The following is a 13,842-nucleotide window of genomic DNA, read 5'->3' on the forward strand; positions in this document are numbered from 1 at the left end:
GAAGAGTTAATAAGGGGGTGTCAGTGTATTCTACCAAAGTGTTAGAAAATGCCTTCAGGCATACCATGGGGAGCTTTATAAATAGCACACGCACGCATCTGCCTAAAAAGCCCCATGCCCTGCTTGAATTCATTAGACATTTTTGCATTCTATTGTATGTCACCATTTGCATCCCTTAACATAGAGTGCACGAAACCATAAACAGCCTATTACCGTATTTACTCGCATAATGATTGCACTCGCGTAATGATCGCACTCCTAAATTTTGCCGTCAAAATTCGATTTTTTTAATTTCCCATGTAACGATTTCACCCCGAACTTGCCGCAGCGATGTGTCATGTGCCAAATCTAGCTAATAATGATCGCGCTTACCATCTGTCGACTGCTATGCGAACGACTCTTCAAGACAAACCAAGCAGACTACATGCAAAAAACTTTCTTAAGCAGATGCCCCATTTCATTCCTTTCATCACTTTCTGCACTTCTACGACAAAAAAAAGCTACAACCAAACTTTCCTTTATTATGTGTAGGCTTTATAATGGTTGTGGTCAACAAAAACAACAAAAAAGGCGTCTTTCGATTCTTCTCATCTGCACTTGTGGGCACGCAACAAATCGCGAGCGGCAATGATAGCAGCCACGTTTACACTGATACGTTAGAAGTGTACGATATTCATTCGCCGACGTTTGTAACGCAGCTAAGATATTCGCCCACCCTTAGCGGAAACGTGCCACATTAGGATAGTGGTGAAGACAAATGCCGCAGTTTCCGCAGCATGCCCACCATGTGTTCCTATGTCACTGGCAGAGTTAAGCGCGCCCATCTCTGTCCCCTCAAAGTGGGCATGGCTATGCTATTGCCGCAAACTCGCCGATGTTATTCATTACTAATATGGAAGAAACTGTTTGAATGCACTGTAATGTACTCACGAGAAGAAAAACGCAATCGGCTTCTCTGCCGGCCACCATTTTTTTTCGTGTCCTGCACTACATACAGCAGCAGCCGCCTATTTGTTGACCTGTTGTCATCCCGTAGTAAATGCCAGATAATATATTTTTTTCTTTTTGCGGGAAATTTAACCAGCATAATGATCGCACCCCTGAATTTGAGTCAATTTTTTTTACAAAAAAGTGCGATCATTACGCGAGTAAATAGGGTAACACACTGAATTTTTAGCCTGTAAAGGGGTTGTATACGAATGGGGGCAGCCAACTCTAGTGTGACAATAAACAAATATTTGTTTTCACAATATTGAAACCAGTCATAAAATGTATCCTCACAAATTTGGAAATGAGTAACCAAAGAACCTTGCTGATTGTCTTATTGGTGTCCTAAACAAGATCTTTTCATGTTTATAATTCCTAGTTTAATTCACTTTCTCTAGTAAATGGGCTCTGACCTAGACTACTCAGTGTAGGAGACTAACCCAGACCTGGAAGCCAATATTTAAATCTGAAATAAAGACATTCATCCCACGAACACGTCACTGCTATGTCATCAGAAGCGTGCATCCATGGACATATAGTCTGTAAAATAATTTTTACATGATCTGTACTGTTACTCTTGTACTAATAAATTAGGAAATGCACTTGCTATTTAAAGCACTGCTGTAAACCTTTGTGTTTGAGAAATGCAATACTCAAAAGTGTAACACAACCAATGTGTGCATGAAACCTACGATGCCTTTGACATTCGTCAGTGTGGCAAATAGGCACTGAGAAATGCCAAGGGCATCATAGCTTTCTTGTTTGAAACCTTGTATGCGAGTACATTACTGGTATCTTTGCAGTGAAAGGAAGTCGCATTATTATCAGACTTATGAGGGGAACTCATGTTTCTCTAGTTTAATATTTTCTTTTTTGTGCTCCTATATTCTTGACTTTTCCCAGAATAATGGGTGTTTGAAATAAGTACTCTATATTGCTCTTAAATTTTTCCTGCACAAGAGCCCACGTTAGGTTAGATTTCTTGAACCCTTTGCAGTGCTGTAGATTATCAAAAGAAAGAAAAAAAATGCTGTAAGTTTGCATTTTAGCCTTCTGTATAACAAGTATGAACCTATCAATTACATACACAAGTACGAAACAACTACGAAAAACTGGGCATAAAGACATACATTATAATACCAGGAATCGATGGTGAGAATTCTAATAGAAAGGAACCATTAAAAACTCGGCACTAAAGACACATATTAATTATAATAACACAAGTATTTGCTAAGAATTTGAAGAGACAAATAGAATGTCTCTTCAAATCACTCCACCCCAACATTCATCCATGGTTCGATGAGTGACCACAGTTGGTGATGCTGTTTGGATAAGTTGCAGCTGAGGTGCAGCTGTGAAATAGGTGGAACATGTAGAGGGGCCACCAAAGGTTGCATGCTGGTTGCACAGTAGGTTGCCTTGATCTCCAGACTCACTCGACACTCATGCGTTGAGCCTGGTTATACGCCATTTGCAAAAAAGGCCTTGCCCGAGTGTGTGGTACGGCTTTGGTAAAATTTCGAGGCAACCTGAAAAACATAGATCGATATCTATAAGCACCACAATATTCTTCACCATAGGGCAAACCTGAAGTTTACCATCGGCACATAGCAGATAATGAAAACAGACACAAGCCACCAGACTTCAGGTATAAAAATGTGCAAAAGTGTAAATGAGTGTGAAGAGCTGCTTATAGGATGGAATGTTTCATTTTGTCTTTTGTAGATCAATAATAGTATCTTAACATAAAGTCAAGTTTACTTTGCCCTCCCTAAAAAAACTTAAAATTATGGGGTTTTACTTGCTAAAACCACTTTCTGATCATGAGGCACGCCGTAGTGGAGGAATCCGGAAAGTTCGACCGCCTGGGGTTCTTTAATGTGCACCTAAATCTAAGTACACGGGTGTTTTCACATTTCAACCATATCGAAATGCGGCCGCCGTGGCCGGGGTTCGATCACACGACCTCGTGCTCAGCAGCCCAACATAGCCACTGAGCAACCACGGAGGGCATGGCCCTCCCTATTTGTGTAAGTAGGCTATTCCATGCGAGCTGTACCAACCTGGCACACGACCACTTGAAATTTTTTTTTGAAAAACTGGAGGCCCTACAATATAGCGCAAATGTTAATTTCAAGAAACACTTAACTTAAAAAGTTTTTTTACTGGCGCAAGCACTAAGTGAGATTTTGTGTAATGCACCAATCTATGCATCATAAAAGGCATAGCAGAAAAATTGGTTCCTTCATTAAGGGGGCCAAATTTTTCAGGATAATAAAGAGAGGCCTTACACCAAAAATTGAACTGCTTATTAGCCACTGCTCAGTTTATTATGGGTCATTAAAAATGGACAAAATGGCCTATTAACTTTATTTTCATGAATCTGGCTTACAGCAAAAGCTGCAAATTTATGTATTCCACATATTTAGGAGTTGTGCTGCATGCAAAAACTGGTTTCAGGAACATAAATTATGCAGCAGTGCACAGAGATGAGGATGAACTAGCAAAAAAAGTCAGTTTTGGCGTGTTTATCGGCATACTTACTATTGAGGCAGTCCTAGTAAATTTATGCCCACTACCATGTATGAGTGTACACTGTATTGTTTTTAGATTGCTAAAGCTTTATCAGAGCAGTTTTTTGTTAAGCAAGAAAAAAAATTGTACAAGTGGTCTCCTACTGGTTTCAAAATTTGCAGCGCATTTCGTGTAATCCACATAGCCTTTTGGCGGCTAAGGCAAACTGCGTGGACTTGAGCATCCCTGCACAGATAGCAGGGAGTCTAAACTGCTTTGAAGTTAACTCTTTCATTGCTGAGTGGCTACAAGCCACTTCACTCAAAAAGTTGCCACTTAATCACATGTATTTACCTTAATCTTTCTGTCGGCTTCCAGCCTGCTTGGCATCGTCACGAAGGCTGCCAACTCCCTAGTGGACGTAGTCAAGACACGGTGGTGGCAGGACGCAGTGGCAGGAGCCGCCACAGGCTTCGAACTCTCTAGTGGACGTAGTCAGGACACGGTGGTGGCAGGACGCAGTGGCAGGAGCCGCCAAAGGCTTCGAACTCTCTAGTGGACGTAGTCAGGACACAGTGGTGGTAGGATGCAAGGGCGGGAGCCACCAGAGTGTACCTGCAGCAAATTTGCACAAATGCTCTTAGTCCTAACATGTCACAATTTACAAGAAAAATTCAGCTGTCTGTGTAACATGGATACCAATACAAATAAATGTAAACAGTTAGGTCCTACAACACAACTAGAACATCGACAAAGAAGAAATGGTACTTATGCTTATGAAAATCCAAGCAATGAAAAAAAAGAATGTGCATCCGATTTGTGCATGGAAGCTCAGTGGAAACCCGAGCTCATACCATCAAATGATCTGCTAGTCAACTGCAAGCCTCTTAAAATGTCATTGTATATTTTTTACACGCACTATGTTAAGCTGCATTAAAACAAGTTCAGCATCTCTAAATATAAGTAATCACGAAGCAATTCAATTAATGAATTCCAGTGGTCGATAATGCAACAAAGTGCATGCTCTGATGAAGCTGGCCAAACTGGGTAGTGACAAATAACAATGTGGTTCTCTACATCTTGTTTTTCTGGCTTTCGCCGTAGCATTAAAATACACAAGAAATTTCACATTCCTGACATTTAACCCTGCTAATTGTTATTCCATAATGCATAATACTTCAGCAAGAGCAATAATGCTGTCTTTTAATCATAAATAGTGATAGAACAAGAAATTTTACTGGAGCTAATGTTTTGACAAGAAAACTTATCTCCTTCTCTTTGTCGAAACATTGGCTCCAGCGATGCTACTTGTTCTACGCCTCTTCATCATTTCAAGTCTCTGTCTTCCTGTGCACCTCTGTACTTTCAATGTTGTATCAATGAAATTGTAATAACGGAGAATTAGTAAATAAAGCTGATGAAGAACTTGGGCTTGTTGGTAGACAATGACAGAGTAACTGCGCAACATAGAGATACGAACAAAGCAGGCTTATGTGTGCCATCACCTCCAGCCATGTTTCTCCTTTGGACGAATACTCTATCTCGATGTAAAAGTATTACCCTTTGCACAATAATGCTGAAATGAATAAAGGCCAGGGAAGTGGACACAAAAATTACAACAAATAGCATCATATGCTAATGAGATATGCGAAAGTGCCTGCTACGATCTGTCTCACCCATAACGTGCTGGATAAGATGGCGTCTTCTGGATGTTGGCATTTCTTGAATACCTAAAATAAAGTACATTTCAAAATTACAAAAATACACAGAACAGCAGTAGCAGAGGAGATAACGCATTGTTTAGTAAAAGAAAGTAAACTAATCTCTGATGCAGTGCAGACGAAATTTCCTTTATTAAATTAGCAGAATAATACACCACACTTCATTTCATTCAATGCTGTGAGCGTTTCTTGGTACAAGAAAGAAAGGTATTTCTGCATGAAAACAGTAAAATAATCATAGCCTTCTACTTTTACAAAATATGCGACAGTGACTAAGCCAACTACAGCAGTATATACTTAAAATTGTTATATGCACATTACAATAGCCAAGACAGGATAAACTTGGGTTTATATGCAGATCACCAGGAGGTACCACTTTGCAATCAATTCATTTCTGCTTGCCAAATATCTGCACTAACATAAGACTACAAATAAAAAGACCCTCTTTTTCATAAAACACCGGACTCAAAATAAAAAATCCAGTAGGAATACCACAACTTCTGTGCATAACACAGCCAGGTTTTGTACGCCTTGTAGGTTTTACTATATAAAGGTTGCAGCAAATTCATGCTTTTAAATATTTACCACCATGAAAATAAAGATTACATAAAAAATAATAACATTATACATCGGCTTAGATTGTCAGCTAACGTGTTTTGTGTTTTCTACTTACAGCCAAATGCACATAAATTTTTTTCTATTTCAGCGCTTTTAAAGCGCTGTGTCTGTTCGCTTGTGCATGCAGCCGCTTTACCGCTCTTAAGATATCTGTGCTACCACATCGCCTGACACTGCCATACAGCGTTGTAGCGCTTTTATTATTCGCGGTAATATACCTAAAGCGCTAGTAAATCTTCAGAATACACAAGCTGTCTTTTCGACTACCTGTCTTCGCCAGCGAAAGTCACACTGGTGCTAGTATTGTATCTACACTTCAAGTTACGCAGTACTTGATATTATACGGATTTTTCGATGCGACAGGCCACTCGTCACCGGAGTCGTTAAGAACGGTGTTTCTCCTGGCAGTACAGCTTTGCAATAATTTCAGATGCTCTCCTGAGGCTTCCGTCTGCCAGTAGTATTTTCGCATACATACGCGCAAGCATGCCCAAGAAACGTCTGTGAACTGTCAAGAGAAACGTGGCGCAAAATGTAGCCATACCGGAAGGGCCGAGTCCGCGCCGTTTGTAAACTCGGAACAAAAGCTGATATGCTTACCTGAGACGTTAAGAGAAATATGGCACAGGTCACAGGTCCCCGCTGGTAGTGGTTCGTATGCATCTGGTCGTCTCTGTCCGTTGCGATCTCCCATATCACAATGAAAGATGCAGTGCAAACCGAAAGACGAAATCGGCGATACGCTGCTGCTGGCGGCGGTCCCCTCGTCGCAATCACACAGCACGGACAGAAGCTCCCACCGTAACTTGCCGCAACGCTTGGTTGCAGTCGCCCCTAGCGCAGCGATTTCAGAACCACTCAACGACAACGCACTTGCGCGTGATACAGCGCAACTTTAAAATGGCGTCATGCTATTGACGGCTTCGGCTTTGGATCATTTTGTATCTGCACAACTGAGCAAAACAGTTGCGCTAGTTTCGGTTTTGTTTCCTCGCGTTGAAATAAAAACTGTTTTGCTCACTGATAATTTTACGTCACTTAAGTAATGTTCACGAATGAAACAGCCTTGAATTTAACACGCGTGTTGAAATGCCCGCTACGTTCCCTTGGCAGAAGCAAAATTTGCCCGTCCAAGCGTGGTTACGTTTGAAATATCTATCGGGGGGCTGTCGGAGCATGCTCGAAGTGTGAAGACGCGGCGTAATTGTCCTTAATTTGCTTAGCTATAACGGTGCGGCTGCCCTTTATTTCTGTCGAGTGCAGTTTGCTCTGATGTGAGGTAGAACTACGAAGCCGCCCATGTTACTGAATGATCTAGTGCACCTGAAGCTGCAAGAACTCCGGTATTTCCTCCACAAGTTCTTGCGACTGTGTGCCGTTGTCACCAAATGCGAGCGTAGTCATTTGGCGGAGATTTAGCAACACATTTTCTAGAACTATCGTTCACCGCTCTCTCACGGCATGGAGAAGCAGCGTGGTTGGTCCTTAGTGAAAATTTCTATTTATTGCGAATTTTGCGATAGCAATTATATGAACACAACCGTCGAAATATATCTGTCGGTGTTACCGTGAGCTTTCGTATAAAGTCAAGTGCGATAAGATCCTATCCCGCGCCGTTGGTTGTGCGCGTTAAAGGAAGTTTTTGAGGCTGAGCCGGGCTCGATGGGCGCCCCAAGTATCTATAGGAGGTCACGTGATAAAACGCGCGCAAGCCGGGAGAGGGATGCGCTAGTTTAGCGCGCTTCTCCTCCTCTAGCCGTTTCTCTAGCCCGGTCTTGCGCCACCCTCGCTCTGTTTTGGTGATAATTTCCGATGGACGCACAGCTGGGGGGAGGGGGGGGGGCGCTCAGATAACGCAATTTTGCGGAGACGCTTTGACGGAAGAGGCAGCAGAAGCGTTCGGTCCGCTCTGTTCGCGCCCTTCGTCACGCCAACGCTGTGACAGCGAGTGTTCGCCGTCATTGAGTCAGATCTGTTGTTGTATGCACGTACGCGCGTGACCCAGTGCTTCCTAATTTAAGGAGTAAGCGAATGTTTACTGCAGTTTATTCAGCCGATGAAACAACGAACATTGGTTCGAGCAATAGTTCGTGCAGTGGTTCATGCAGCATTGGGGCGAAACTGCCGTATTTTTGTTTTTATATTTCTAGGGGGTTCCAAAGCAGTGTTGCGTACGCTAAGATTTGTTTCTGGCCGCGGAACGCAACGCACTGCGGTAGCCCAGTGGCTTTGGTGTTGCGCTCCTGAGCTCGATGCGACGGGTCCAACCACAACCGCGGCAGTCACATTCCAACGGGGGCAGAATGCGAAAACGCGCGTAACCGTGCATTCCGTACACGTTAAATAAATCTGCAGCTTTCCATTACCGTGCGCCTCATAAGAAGATATTCATTTTGGAACTTAAATCTTCAAAATTTAGTTTAAGTCGCGGAATTACATTTACAATCGACACTGTTGACTGCACCTACTGAACTTATCTCTTTGCTGTGCTCTCTTTAGTAGCCAATACTTTTTTTTAGATTTACTTATGGTCAGAATCCAGTGCGACAAATCCAAGTTTTCCTTATCATGGGAATCCAGCTATCGCTTAAGCGTGTGAGGTATCAACAAACATGGTCAAGGAAAATCAATATATAGAGTTCGAAGTAATTGCAGAACATGACAAGGATGAAAGAATGATACACGGCATTACAACCAGGACAGGAACCCGAGGGCCTGCCTAAAACAGAAGAATTTATCTGGTATTTCTTCTCCTGCATTAAAATCTTTCTCTCGCCAGACTCATCTCGAATATCAGAGGAATGGCGATCTTCCACGACTCTTAGCGTGCTATTGAGAGTCAAACGACCCATGCGGGAATGTTGACTCTTCTTTTTGACTCTACTCGCGCAAAAGTGGGTCTTCGGAAGAAAAAAGAGAGTCAAGTTGCCGTGACTCACTTTTTACTCTCTTTTTTCTTAGAGTGTACAGCGCACTGACAGAATTTTGCGTGCACCACACCGTGCTTTTATCGTTTGCGCTTCAGGTTCTCGATTGTGTTTTCGCCCCCTTTACCCACGTGATGGGTATTTCATGGTATTACCGGGTACCACATGTGTCCATATATTGTGTTCAATATATGAAACTGCCAAATTCGATTTTATTTGACGCCTCAAATGGTAGTAATGTATTGAGTCCCTTGTAGCTTTGTGCTTGTTATCAATTTTACTATTTGGCGAATTCATACAGCATGTACGCTGCGTAACTCGCTGGTGGATACTGCATACGTGAGTCGGGTATGCCCTTGGTATAAAATAACTTGTATGCTTTAGGTAGTACGATTGTTTGCAGTTTGGGACATGTGTCGGAATGTACGCTGTGCGCCCTTCGCGCTTTACGGCGGCCTACCGAGTTCGTGCGGGTGCCATGTGTGCGCATGGAGTTCGCGAAGCGCTCTCGCAGTTTTATATATATATATTTATATATATATATATATATATATATATATATATATATATATATATATATATATATATATATATATATATATATACCAGAAAAAAAGCAGTTCTGGGTCCGGGTAAATATTCCCAGTGAAGTAGACGCGCGTATGAAGCGGTTTATTGACGTTTCGGCCGGGGTCCGGCCTTCATCAGAATGCATTGCATGGTGTCAGTACAGTTAATATACATGCGCTTATCAACCAAATGAAGATACGTTAACATGAAAAACGAATAAAATGGGCGAACAAAATACATCCGAATCGTTCAAAGGATAGCTGACACGTGTATAGACCGATGGCGATTGCAAACATATAATCTAAGATACAAAGTATACAAACGTACCGAAATGAATTGTAAGAACCAATCGTCACGTGACAACAAAACGTCGATATGCGCTCAATATGTGCTATGTTATCAAGCAAACACAGACACAGAAAAAGGGGAATAGCGACGTACTAGTAGAAGAAGGGACAAGTGACGGGCTACAAAGACAGGCAACTCAATTTTCCTACACATTCATTCATACCACACGCGACAGTATCAAACTTATAGATAAGGAAGGATTCGCGGGCTTCTCTATCATAATTTGAGCGAAATCCAGATTCAAGCAACGTGACTTTCAGTTTATCAAATGAGTGGTCAGGAAGATGTACGTGCTTTGAGATGGGCAGGTTGGGCAACGTGTTAGCGTGGGATTTATGATTGTTAAAGCGGAATCTGAAAGGCCCTTCTGTTTGTCCGATGTACCGTTTTTTGCAGAGCGTACATTCAAGCATATATATTACGTTTTTTGTGTCACAATCGAAATCGCCTTTGATTTTTAAAACAAAAGTTATATATATATATAAATATATATATATATATATATATATATATATATATATATATATATATATATATATATATATATATATATATATATATATATATATATATATGTATATACATGTGTTCTGTTCGCGCACTTCGCACAACAGGGCATGCCGCAGTTCTCTGTCCTTGTGCAACACATTTTCCTAGTGTACGTCTGTGCATTATTTGATACCGGTTTCACACGGGGCTCCTTTAGCCACTATCCAGTCCGTTACAAATCGAATTTCTCGGTCGTGATTGGCTCTTCTGCGCAAGCTACGAGAGTGAGCCAGTCGCATCGATAATTTCGATCCGGATCGGGCGTGATCGCGATCGAGAGTGGTCGTGTGACACCGGTTTTACACATGGCTCCCACATAGGGAACACTTTAAGTTCAGTGCTACTGAGTGAAGAGCAAGTGCATATATATGCCAGTGGTGGTATGTGGGCAAGTCTTTCTGGTGAAGCCAATACTTGTGCGTTCAAAACATTCCAATTACCAGCGTAGTGCATCAATGTGTTTACTTCGACAAAATGGAGCACCAGTGCAGATATCTGAGCGTACCTGTCCAGGACAGCAAGTGTGTCTACATTGAAACCACTACCAGCATGTGCGGCAGTTCTATTTCCAGCAGCGGGACTGCACAACAATCAGTAGGGTGCTCTCAAGCTGTTTATCTATGAAGCTCTGCCTGGACTGTGTGCCAAATATTTTTGGACGTGAAAGTGGGGGTGAATTGGTAAACATGAGTGGAACTGTGCCTGGGCTTTGTGGCAAATGTTTTCGGATGTGAAAGTGTGAGTGAACTGGCAAAGAATTTGCTCTGGGCTACATGTGTTAAACGTTTTTCTCATTCAGAGTGCTTTTTTTTTACTTTAGGAGACTGGATACGTGCGCAAAGTGTGACATGTCAGTGTGCTAATTAATGTATCTGCTGGTTTCTAAATAATTCGTTGCAACTTTGTTTTTGCCAGAGAGGTACAACTTTGCCTCTTGTAAAGGGCTTTTTAGATAAAACACTTACTATTTATTATGACCATTGCTTCCTTTGTTACACAAGTGCAGCTTCCAGAGCATTCCAGTTTATTTCCAAGTTTATGTAACTTTCTAATATGAGGCTTGCATATTCATTTCTCACGTTCTGGAGTGGCAAGATGCAGCATTACTGTCTCATCGTTCGCTGTACTACAGTAGTGTTCACTTGTTACACTGAATCCCCCGTTTAAGTATTCTGTACTAAGTTCACTTTATTGCTTTTTTCTTGTATGGTTATTTTTTTCTCGCCATTACCTTCTTTGATATATCCTAAAGGCAATATTTCCAATTTTGCATTGTTCCTATTTTTTTTTATTTCTGTCACAGGATTGTTTTATGATGGTATGCGGTGGTATTTCTTTTTGTGCTCTTTTCAAGCTTCTAGCTGATTAGTAACATTGCTTGGAGGTAGTTACCATCCGATTCATACTCTTGCATTTTTCAGTCTACTTCTTCCTTTGGCTCCGATGTCACTTCTGCATAACTCTAGTCCATCTAATAGCACGTGTACTTTACTATGATAAATTAGACACTTTAGTACACTCCAGGTTTTTCTGTTCATTTTTGTATGTGTACTTGGAATTTTGTTTATGTGCTAGTGAATGTTCACTTTCGAGTTCATTACGAATCCTTTCTGCGACTTTTGTCATTGTTGATGTACCTTTACTTCTATTTTCATTTCTCACACAGTTTGTTCGAACCTTGCATAAGCATTACATTTCAAAAAAGTGTTTTTGCATTGTCACAATGTTTTCATTTCATGCACTCTTGGCATGAAGGGCTTGGTCTGGCCACCTGCCAAGACGTGGCCATTTGTTCTTTGCAGGATGTCATTCCCATTGTGGTTGTAAGCATCGTAGCTTACTAAAGGCGGTATTAAGGATTTATTATTCCTAACAGGCTCATTTTCGTGTGACTTGGTAGAGGATGCGCCATCCATGCGGGGAACAGCGCTTGGCACTGCGCCATGGCTCTTACAGTCAGCACCGACGCTTCTACTCATCTGGGGCGCGATTGGAAATCGTTGTTCGAAACGCCCGATCAGTTTCACCTCACGCGATTGGCCTAGGCCATGCCGACGGGTGCGGCTGACGACGTCTGCGCGGCATAGGCCAGTCGCGTGAGGCGAAACTAAACGCGTGTTTTGAACAACGATGTCTGATCGCGCCCGTCACCCGCGAAAATTAGCTTCAGATGATCGTAAACCTTTCAAGACCGCTTCTAGACCACCTTTTTGATAACGTCCTAAAAACGTTTAGAAATTGGTTACGAATAGTTTTCCCAAAGGGATTACTTGTGTCTTTCCCAATACTATTTCTAGACCAGCTTTTCGAATACGTCTTGCAGACCTGTTCTAGACCGTCTCAAGAAAGTAATTAAGCCGGACATTAGCAGAGATATACGACGTTTTCCCGCCGAAGTTCTCTCATTCGTGTCTTCTTTAACCCGTTTTTATCGTCTTGAATAAACGCTACGAAAACGTTACGTATCTCTTTTGTGCTACCTGGGATACTAGCGGCCTGTTTGTGCACGATTTTGTCCGTAGTGAATAAGTATCACATGATTCCCGCCACACAGTTCCTGTTTTCAATATCACCAGCCGTGGGTGGTTGCTGAGTGGCTGCGGTGTTGGGCTGCTAAGCACGAGGTCACGGGATCAAATTAGGGCCACGGAGGCCGCATTTCAATAGGGGCGAAATGCGAAACAACCGTGTGCGTATTGGCCCGTTAAGGAAACCCTAGGAGTACAAATTATTCCGTAGTGCCATGGCGTGCCTCATAATCAGATCGTGGTTCTTGCACGTAAAACCGCATAATTTAATTTTAGTTTTCAAGATTCCCACCAGAAGCGGTGGATACGTATAGAGGGACGTAAATCACGAAACTCTGAAGCCACGGAGTTGACGCGAACCACCAATGTGTTGACGACACAAATTCATCGGCCGTCTGTTCGATTTCACACCTGCGCTCAGTTTGTCGACAGCCCAGCTAGGTCGGAGCCGCGCTTGCGTCTCAGGCTCCGGTTTCGACAAACGCCTGAGTACTCGTGAAAATACTGTCGCCGTCAGCGCCTTTAACATAAAACTATTTTGCTCGCAAGAATTATGCTTTCGTAGTGGCTGTCCCCATGAGCCTGGAGAAGGGAGTCACGCTTCATTTCTGGATTTTAAAATTTAATTAAAGTACTTTTTAGCCATCTGTTGTCATTATTACTTTGCGATAGCTTTCAACTAATTTGTTATCACAGTCGATGCATCATCTTTCAGGCGGAAGTGTGACTTTCTTAAACGACAACATTTATCATGGTCACAAGATACAAGTTCCATGCCCGATTTGTTGGCTTCTGGCGTCCTCGGGGAGTTGCTGCGCAATCTAGTACGTAGTTAAAAGGAACAAACTTCTTTTTTTTCTAAATAGTTAATCTTTTTTGCCCTGAGGCAGTAATCTTTAATGATGGCGTGAAGGTGCGCACCTTGTAATCGTAGAGATGGCGGGTACTTCTGCAGTGTACTTTCACGTGAACAGCATTGGTATCGCGATTCTGTTGCAGCTGGAAATGATGCTTCGGAAACTACATTATAATATCGATGTCTCTGAAGATGGCATAAGATCATGGGATTTCATTTCAGAT

At 42.1% G+C, this 13,842-nt stretch overlaps 1 long non-coding RNA gene across 1 annotated transcript; it reads right to left on the reverse strand.

Annotated features, from left to right (window-relative positions):
- Window positions 1–3,910: 3,910 nt before the first annotated feature.
- LOC139051755 (uncharacterized) lies at window positions 3,911–6,691 on the reverse strand. Its single transcript, XR_011509531.1, has 3 exons — window positions 6,441–6,691; window positions 5,178–5,231; window positions 3,911–4,116 (listed from the first exon to the last, which is right to left on the reverse strand). It is a non-coding gene; the product is annotated as an uncharacterized lncRNA (long non-coding RNA).
- Between the last annotated feature and the right edge of the window lie 7,151 nt (window positions 6,692–13,842).

This window comes from Dermacentor albipictus, unplaced genomic scaffold, assembly GCF_038994185.2.
Source record: "Dermacentor albipictus isolate Rhodes 1998 colony unplaced genomic scaffold, USDA_Dalb.pri_finalv2 scaffold_14, whole genome shotgun sequence".
NCBI lineage: Eukaryota > Metazoa > Arthropoda > Arachnida > Ixodida > Ixodidae > Dermacentor > Dermacentor albipictus.